Consider the following 8,904-nt stretch of genomic DNA (forward strand, 5'->3'; position numbering starts at 1 on the left):
TTTGCTTCATGTTTTCCAAGGTAAAGATTCAATTATATTCTGTTTTAACTAAAAATGTAAGAAAATTCAACATAAAATCAATAATGAGATTATAAAATCAATTAAAGTGAATAATGAGGCTTTCGAAGGCATGAGTGACTATAATGGACTTTTCTTGTCAATCGATGGCTTTCGCTTCACGTTTCTCAAGAAAAACATTTAAATATAATCTATTTTAACAAAAAATGTAAGAATATTAATTTTAAAAAAAATAATGAGATTGTAAAACAATTTTAAGCAAGTAATAAGGCTTTCGAAGGCATGGGTGACTATAAATGTTCTTTTCTTCTCAATCGATGGCTTTTGCTTCATGTTTCCTGAGGTAAACATTCAATTGTAGTCTGTTTTAACTAAAAATGTAAGAAAATTCAACATAAAATCAATAATGACATTATAAAATCATTTAAAGTGAATAATGAGGCTTTCGAAGGCATGAGTGACTATAATGGACTTTTCTTGTCAATCGATGGCTTTCGCTTCATGTTTCTCAAGACAAACATTTAAATATAATCTATTTTAACAAAAAATGTAAGAAAATTAATTTTAAAAAAAATAATGAGCTTGTAAAACAATTTTAAGCAAGTAATATGGCTTTCGAAGGCATGAGTGACTAAAAATGTTCTTTTCTTCTCAATCGATGGCTTTCGCTTCACGTTTTCGAGGTAAACATTCAATTATAATCTGTTTTAACAAAAAATGTAAAAAAATTCAGCTTAAAGTTAATAATCAAATCATAAAGCCATTTAAATTGAGCAATAAGGGTTTCGAAAGCATGAGTGACTATAAATGGTCTTTTCTTCTCAATTGATGGCTTTTGCTTCATGTTTTCCAAGGTAAACATTCAATTATATTCTGTTTTAACTAAAAATGTAAGAAAATTCAACATAAAATCAATAATGAGATTATAAAATCAATTAAAGTGAATAATGAGGCTTTCGAAGGTATGAGTGACTATAAATGTTCTTTTCCTCCCAATCGATAGCTTTCGCTTCACGTTTCTCGAGGTAAACATTCAATTATAATCTGTTTTAACAAAAAATATAAAAAAATTCAGCTTAAAGTTAATAATCAAATCATAAAGCCATTTAAAGTGACCAATAAGGCTTTCAAAGGCATGAGTGACTAAAAATGTTCTTTTCTTCTCAATCGATGACTTTCGCTTCACGTTTCTCGAGGTAAACATTCAATTATAATCTGTTTTAACAAAAAATGTAAAAAAATTCAACTTAAAGTTAATAATCAAATCATAAAGCCATTTAAATTGAGCAATAAGGGTTTCGAAAGCATGAGTGACTATAAATGGTCTTTTCTTCTCAATCGATGGCTTTTGCTTCATGTTTTCCAAGGTAAACATTCAATTATATTCTGTTTTAACTAAAAATGTAAGAAAATTCAACATAAAATCAAAAATGAGATTATAAAATCAATTAAAGTGAATAATGAGGCTTTCGAAGGCATGAGTGACTATAATGGACTTTTCTTGTCAATCGATGGCTTTCGCTTCACGTTTCTCAAGATAAACATTTAAATATAATTTATTTTAACAAAAAATGTAAGAATATTAATTTTAAAAAAAATAATGAGATTGTAAAACAATTTTAAGCAAGTAATAAGGCTTTCGAAGGCATGAGTGACTATAAATGTTCTTTTCTTCTCAATCGATGGCTTTTGCTTCATGTTTCCTGAGGTAAACATTCAATTGTAGTCTGTTTTAACTAAAAATGTAAGAAAATTCAACATAAAATCAATAATGACATTATAAAATCATTTAAAGTGAATAATGAGGCTTTCGAAGGTATGAGTGACTATAAATGTTCTTTTCCTCTCAATCGATAGCTTTCGCTTCACGTTTCTCGAGGTAAACATTCAATTTTAATCTGTTTTAACAAAAAATATAAAAAAATTCAGCTTAAAGTTAATAATCAAATCATAAAGCCATTTAAAGTGACCAATAAGGCTTTCGAAGGCATGAGTGACTAAAAATGTTCTTTTCTTCTCAATCGATGGCTTTCGCTTCACGTTTCTCGAGGTAAACATTCAATTATAATCTATTTTAACAAAAAATGTAAAAAAATTCAACTTAAAGTTAATAATCAAATCATAAAGCCATTTAAACAGAGCAATAAGCGTTACGGAGGCATGAGTGACTATAAATGGTCTTTTCTTCTCAATTGATGGCTTTTGCTTCATGTTTCCCGAGGTAAACATTCAATTATAGTCTGTTTTAACTAAAAATGTAAGAAAATTCAACATAAAATCAATAATGAGATTATAAAATCATTTAAAGTGAATAATGAGGCTTTCGAAGGCATGAGTCACTATAATGGACTTTTCTTGTCAATCGATGGCTTTCGCTTCACGTTTCTCAAGACAAACATTTAAATATAATCTATTTTAACAAAAAATGTAAGAAAATTAATTTTAAAAAAAATAATGAGCTTGTAAAACAATTTTAAGCAAGTAATATGGCTTTCGAAGGCATGAGTAACTATAAATATTCTTTTCTTCTCAATCGATGGCTTTCGCTTCACGTTTCTCGAGGTAAACCTTCAATTATAATCTGTTTTAACAAAAAATGTAAAAAAATTCAGCTTAAAGTTAATAATCAAATCATAAAGCCATTTAAATTGAGCAATAAGGGTTTCGAAAGCATGAGTGACTATAAATGGTCTTTTCTTCTCAATTGATGGCTTTTGCTTCATGTTTTCCAAGGTAAACATTCAATTATATTCTGTTTTAGCTAAAAATGTAAAAAAATTCAACATAAAATCAATAATGAGATTATAAAATCAATTAAAGTGAATAATGAGGCTTTCGAAGGCATGAGTGACTATAATGGACTTTTCTTGTCAATCGATGGCTTTCGCTTCACGTTTCTCAAGACAAACATTTAAATATAATCTATTTTAACAAAAAATGTAAGAATATTAATTTTAAAAAAAATAATGAGATTGTAAAACAATTTTAACCAAGTAATAAGGCTTTCGAAGGCATGAGTGACTATAAATGTTCTTTTCTTCTCAATCGATGGCTTTTGCTTCATGTTTCCTGAGGTAAACATTCAATTGTAGTCTGTTTTAACTAAAAATGTAAGAAAATTCAACATAAAATCAATAATGACATTATAAAATCATTTAAAGTGAATAATGAGGCTTTCGAAGGCATGAGTGACTATAATGGACTTTTCTTGTCAATCGATGGCTTTCGCTTCACGTTTCTCAAGACAAACATTTAAATATAATCTATTTTAACAAAAAATGTAAGAAAATTAATTTTAAAAAAAATAATGAGCTTGTAAAACAATTTTAAGCAAGTAATATGGCTTTCGAAGGCATGAGTGACTAAAAAGGTTCTTTTCTTCTCAATCGATGGCTTTCGCTTCACGTTTCTCGAGGTAAACATTCAATTATAATCTATTTTAACAAAAAATGTAAAAAAATTCAACTTAAAGTTAATAATCAAATCATAAAGCCATTTAAACAGAGCAATAAGCGTTACGGAGGCATGAGTGACTATAAATGGTCTTTTCTTCTCAATTGATGGCTTTTGCTTCATGTTTCCCGAGGTAAACATTCAATTATAGTCTGTTTTAACTAAAAATGTAAGAAAATTCAACATAAAATCAATAATGAGATTATAAAATCATTTAAAGTGAATAATGAGGCTTTCGAAGGCATGAGTCACTATAATGGACTTTTCTTGTCAATCGATGGCTTTCGCTTCACGTTTCTCAAGACAAACATTTAAATATAATCTATTTTAACAAAAAATGTAAGAAAATTAATTTTAAAAAAAATAATGAGCTTGTAAAACAATTTTAAGCAAGTAATATGGCTTTCGAAGGCATGAGTGACTAAAAATATTCTTTTCTTTTCAATCGATGGCCTTCGCTTCACGTTTTCGAGGTAAACATGCAATTATAATCTGTTTTAACAAAAAATGTAAAAAAATTCAGCTTAAAGTTAATAATCAAATCATAAAGCCATTTAAATTGAGCAATAAGGGTTTCGAAAGCATGAGTGACTATAAATGGTCTTTTCTTCTCAATTGATGGCTTTTGCTTCATGTTTTCCAAGGTAAACATTCAATTATATTCTGTTTTAACTAAAAATGTAAGAAAATTCAACATAAAATCAATAATGAGATTATAAAATCAATTAAAGTGAATAATGAGGCTTCCGAAGGTATGAGTGACTATAAATGTTCTTTTCCTCCCAATCGATAGCTTTCACTTCACGTTTCTCGAGGTAAACATTCAATTTTAATCTGTTTTAACAAAAAATGTAAAAAAATTCAGCTTAAAGTTAATAATCAAATCATAAAGCCATTTAAAGTGACCAATAAGGCTTTCGAAGGCTTGAGTGACTAAAAATGTTCTTTTCTTCTCAATCGATGGCTTTCGCTTCACGTTTCTCGAGGTAAACATTCAATTATAATCTGTTTTAACAAAAAATGTAAAAAAATTCAACTTAAAGTTAATAATCAAATCATAAAGCCATTTAAATTGAGCAATAAGGGTTTCGAAAGCATGAGTGACTATAAATGGTCTTTTCTTCTCAATTGATGGCTTTTGCTTCATGTTTTCCAAGGTAAACATTCAATTATATTCTGTTTTAACTAAAAATGTAAGAAAATTCAACATAAAATCAATAATGAGATTATAAAATCAATTAAAGTGAATAATGAGGCTTTCGAAGGCATGAGTGACTATAATGGACTTTTCTTGTCAATCGATGGCTTTCGCTTCACGTTTCTCAAGACAAACATTTAAATATAATCTATTTTAACAAAAAATGTAAGAGTATTAATTTTAAAAAAAATAATGAGATTGTAAAACAATTTTAAGCAAGTAATAAGGCTTTCGAAGGCATGAGTGACTATAAATGTTCTTTTCTTCTCAATCGATGGCTTTTGCTTCATGTTTCCTGAGGTAAACATTCAATTGTAGTCTGTTTTAACTAAAAATGTAAGAAAATTCAACATAAAATCAATAATGACATTATAAAATCATTTAAAGTGAATAATGAGGCTTTCGAAGGTATGAGTGACTATAAATGTTCTTTTCCTCTCAATCGATAGCTTTCGCTTCACGTTTCTCGAGGTAAACATTCAATTTTAATTTGTTTTAACAAAAAATATAAAAAAATTCAGCTTAAAGTTAATAATCAAATCATAAAGCCATTTAAAGTGACCAATAAGGCTTTCGAAGGCATGAGTGACTAAAAATGTTCTTTTCTTCTCAATCGATGGCTTTCGCTTCACGTTTCTCGAGGTAAACATTCAATTATAATCTATTTTAACAAAAAATGTAAAAAAATTCAACTTAAAGTTAATAATCAAATCATAAAGCCATTTAAACAGAGCAATAAGCGTTATGGAGGCATGAGTGACTATAAATGGTCGTTTCTTCTCAATTGATGGCTTTTGCTTCATGTTTTCCAAGGTAAACATTCAATTATATTCTGTTTTAACTAAAAATGTAAAAAAATTCAACATAAAATCAATAATGAGATTATAAAATCAATTAAAGTGAATAATGAGGCTTTCGAAGGCATGAGTGACTATAATGGACTTTTCTTGTCAATCGATGGCTTTCGCTTCACGTTTCTCAAGACAAACATTTAAATACAATCTATTTTAACAAAAAATGTAAGAATATTAATTTTAAAAAAATAATGAGATTGTAAAACAATTTTAAGCAAGTAATAAGGCTTTCGAAGGCACGAGTGACTATAAATGTTCTTTTCTTCTCAATCGATGGCTTTTGCTTCATGTTTTCTGAGGTAAACATTCAATTGTAGTCTGTTTTAACTAAAAATGTAAGAAAATTCAACATAAAATCAATAATGACATTATAAAATCATTTAAAGTGAATAATGAGGCTTTCGAAGGCATGAGTGACTATAATGGACTTTTCTTGTCAATCGATGGCTTTCGCTTCACGTTTCTCAAGACAAACATTTAAATATAATCTATTTTAACAAAAAATGTAAGAATATTAATTTTAAAAAAAATAATGAGATTGTAAAACAATTTTAAGCAAGTAATAAGGCTTTCGAAGGCATGAGTAACTATAAATATTATTTTCTTCTCAATCGATGGCTTTCGCTTCACGTTTCTCGAGGTAAACCTTCAATTATAATCTGTTTTAACAAAAAATGTAAAAAAATTCAGCTTAAAGTTAATAATCAAATCATAAAGCCATTTAAATTGAGCAATAAGGGTTTCGAAAGCATGAGTGACTATAAATGGTCTTTTCTTCTCAATTGATGGCTTTTGCTTCATGTTTTCCAAGGTAAACATTCAATTATATTCTGTTTTAACTAAAAATGTAAGAAAATTCAACATAAAATCAATAATGAGATTATAAAATCAATTAAAGTGAATAATGAGGCTTTCGAAGGCATGAGTGACTATAATGGACTTTTCTTGTCAATCGATGGCTTTCGCTTCACGTTTCTCAAGACAAACATTTAAATATAATTTATTTTAACAAAAAATGTAAGAATATTAATTTTAAAAAAAATAATGAGATTGTAAAACAATTTTAAGCAAGTAATAAGGCTTTCGAAGGCATGAGTGACTATAAATGTTCTTTTCTTCTCAATCGATGGCTTTTGCTTCATGTTTCCTGAGGTAAACATTCAATTGTAGTCTGTTTTAACTAAAAATGTAAGAAAATTCAACATAAAATCAATAATGACATTATAAAATCATTTAAAGTGAATAATGAGGCTTTCGAAGGTATGAGTGACTATAAATGTTCTTTTCCTCTCAATCGATAGCTTTCGCTTCACGTTTCTCGAGGTAAACATTCAATTTTAATCTGTTTTAACAAAAAATATAAAAAAATTCAGCTTAAAGTTAATAATCAAATCATAAAGCCATTTAAAGTGACCAATAAGGCTTTCGAAGGCATGAGTGACTAAAAATGTTCTTTTCTTCTCAATCGATGGCTTTCGCTTCACGTTTCTCGAGGTAAACATTCAATTATAATCTATTTTAACAAAAAATGTAAAAAAATTCAACTTAAAGTTAATAATCAAATCATAAAGCCATTTAAACAGAGCAATAAGCGTTACGGAGGCATGAGTGACTATAAATGGTCTTTTCTTCTCAATTGATGGCTTTTGCTTCATGTTTCCCGAGGTAAACATTCAATTATAGTCTGTTTTAACTAAAAATGTAAGAAAATTCAACATAAAATCAATAATGAGATTATAAAATCATTTAAAGTGAATAATGAGGCTTTCGAAGGCATGAGTGACTATAATGGACTTTTCTTGTCAATCGATGGCTTTCGCTTCACGTTTCTCAAGACAAACATTTAAATATAATCTATTTTAACAAAAAATGTAAGAAAATTAATTTTAAAAAAAATAATGAGCTTGTAAAACAATTTTAAGCAAGTAATATGGCTTTCGAAGGCATGAGTGACTATAAATATTCTTTTCTTCTCAATCGATGGCTTTCGCTTCACGTTTCTCAAGACAAACATTTAAATATAATCTATTTTAACAAAAAATGTAAGAAAATTAATTTTAAAAAAAATAATGAGCTTGTAAAACAATTTTAAGCAAGTAATATGGCTTTCGAAGGCATGAGTAACTATAAATATTCTTTTCTTCTCAATCGATGGCTTTCGCTTCACGTTTCTCGAGGTAAACCTTCAATTATAATCTGTTTTAACAAAAAATGTAAAAAAATTCAACTTAAAGTTAATAATCAAATCATAAAGCCATTTAAATTGAGCAATAAGGGTTTCGAAAGCATGAGTGACTATAAATGGTCTTTTCTTCTCAATTGATGGCTTTTGCTTCATGTTTTCCAAGGTAAACATTCAATTATATTCTGTTTTAACTAAAAATGTAAAAAAATTCAACATAAAATCAATAATGACATTATAAAATCAATTCAAGTGAATAATGAGGCTTTCGAAGGCATGAGTGACTATAATGGACTTTTCTTGTCAATCGATGGCTTTCGCTTCACGTTTCTCAAGACAAACATTTAAATATAATCTATTTTAACAAAAAATGTAAGAATATTAATTTTAAAAAAAATAATGAGATTGTAAAACAATTTTAAGCAAGTAATAAGGCTTTCGAAGGCATGAGTGACTATAAATGTTCTTTTCTTCTCAATCGATGGCTTTTGCTTCATGTTTCCTGAGGTAAACATTCAATTGTAGTCTGTTTTAACTAAAAATGTAAGAAAATTCAACATAAAATCAATAATGACATTATAAAATCATTTAAAGTGAATAATGAGGCTTTCGAAGGCATGAGTGACTATAATGGACTTTTCTTGTCAATCGATGGCTTTCGCTTCACGTTTCTCAAGACAAACATTTAAATATAATCTATTTTAACAAAAAATGTAAGAAAATTAATTTTAAAAAAAATAATGAGCTTGTAAAACAATTTTAAGCAAGTAATATGGCTTTCGAAGGCATGAGTGACTAAAAAGGTTCTTTTCTTCTCAATCGATGGCTTTCGCTTCACGTTTCTCGAGGTAAACATTCAATTATAATCTATTTTAACAAAAAATGTAAAAAAATTCAACTTAAAGTTAATAATCAAATCATAAAGCCATTTAAACAGAGCAATAAGCGTTACGGAGGCATGAGTGACTATAAATGGTCTTTTCTTCTCAATTGATGGCTTTTGCTTCATGTTTCCCGAGGTAAACATTCAATTATAGTCTGTTTTAACTAAAAATGTAAGAAAATTCAAAATAAAATCAATAATGAGCTTATAAAATCATTTAAAGTGAATAATGAGGCTTTCGAAGGCATGAGTGACTATAATGGACTTTTCTTGTCAATCGATGGCTTTCGCTTCACGTTTCTCAAGACAAACATTT

Source organism: Theobroma cacao, chromosome 2, assembly GCF_053813885.1.
Source record: "Theobroma cacao isolate CCN51 chromosome 2, ASM5381388v1, whole genome shotgun sequence".
Lineage (NCBI taxonomy): Eukaryota > Viridiplantae > Streptophyta > Magnoliopsida > Malvales > Malvaceae > Theobroma > Theobroma cacao.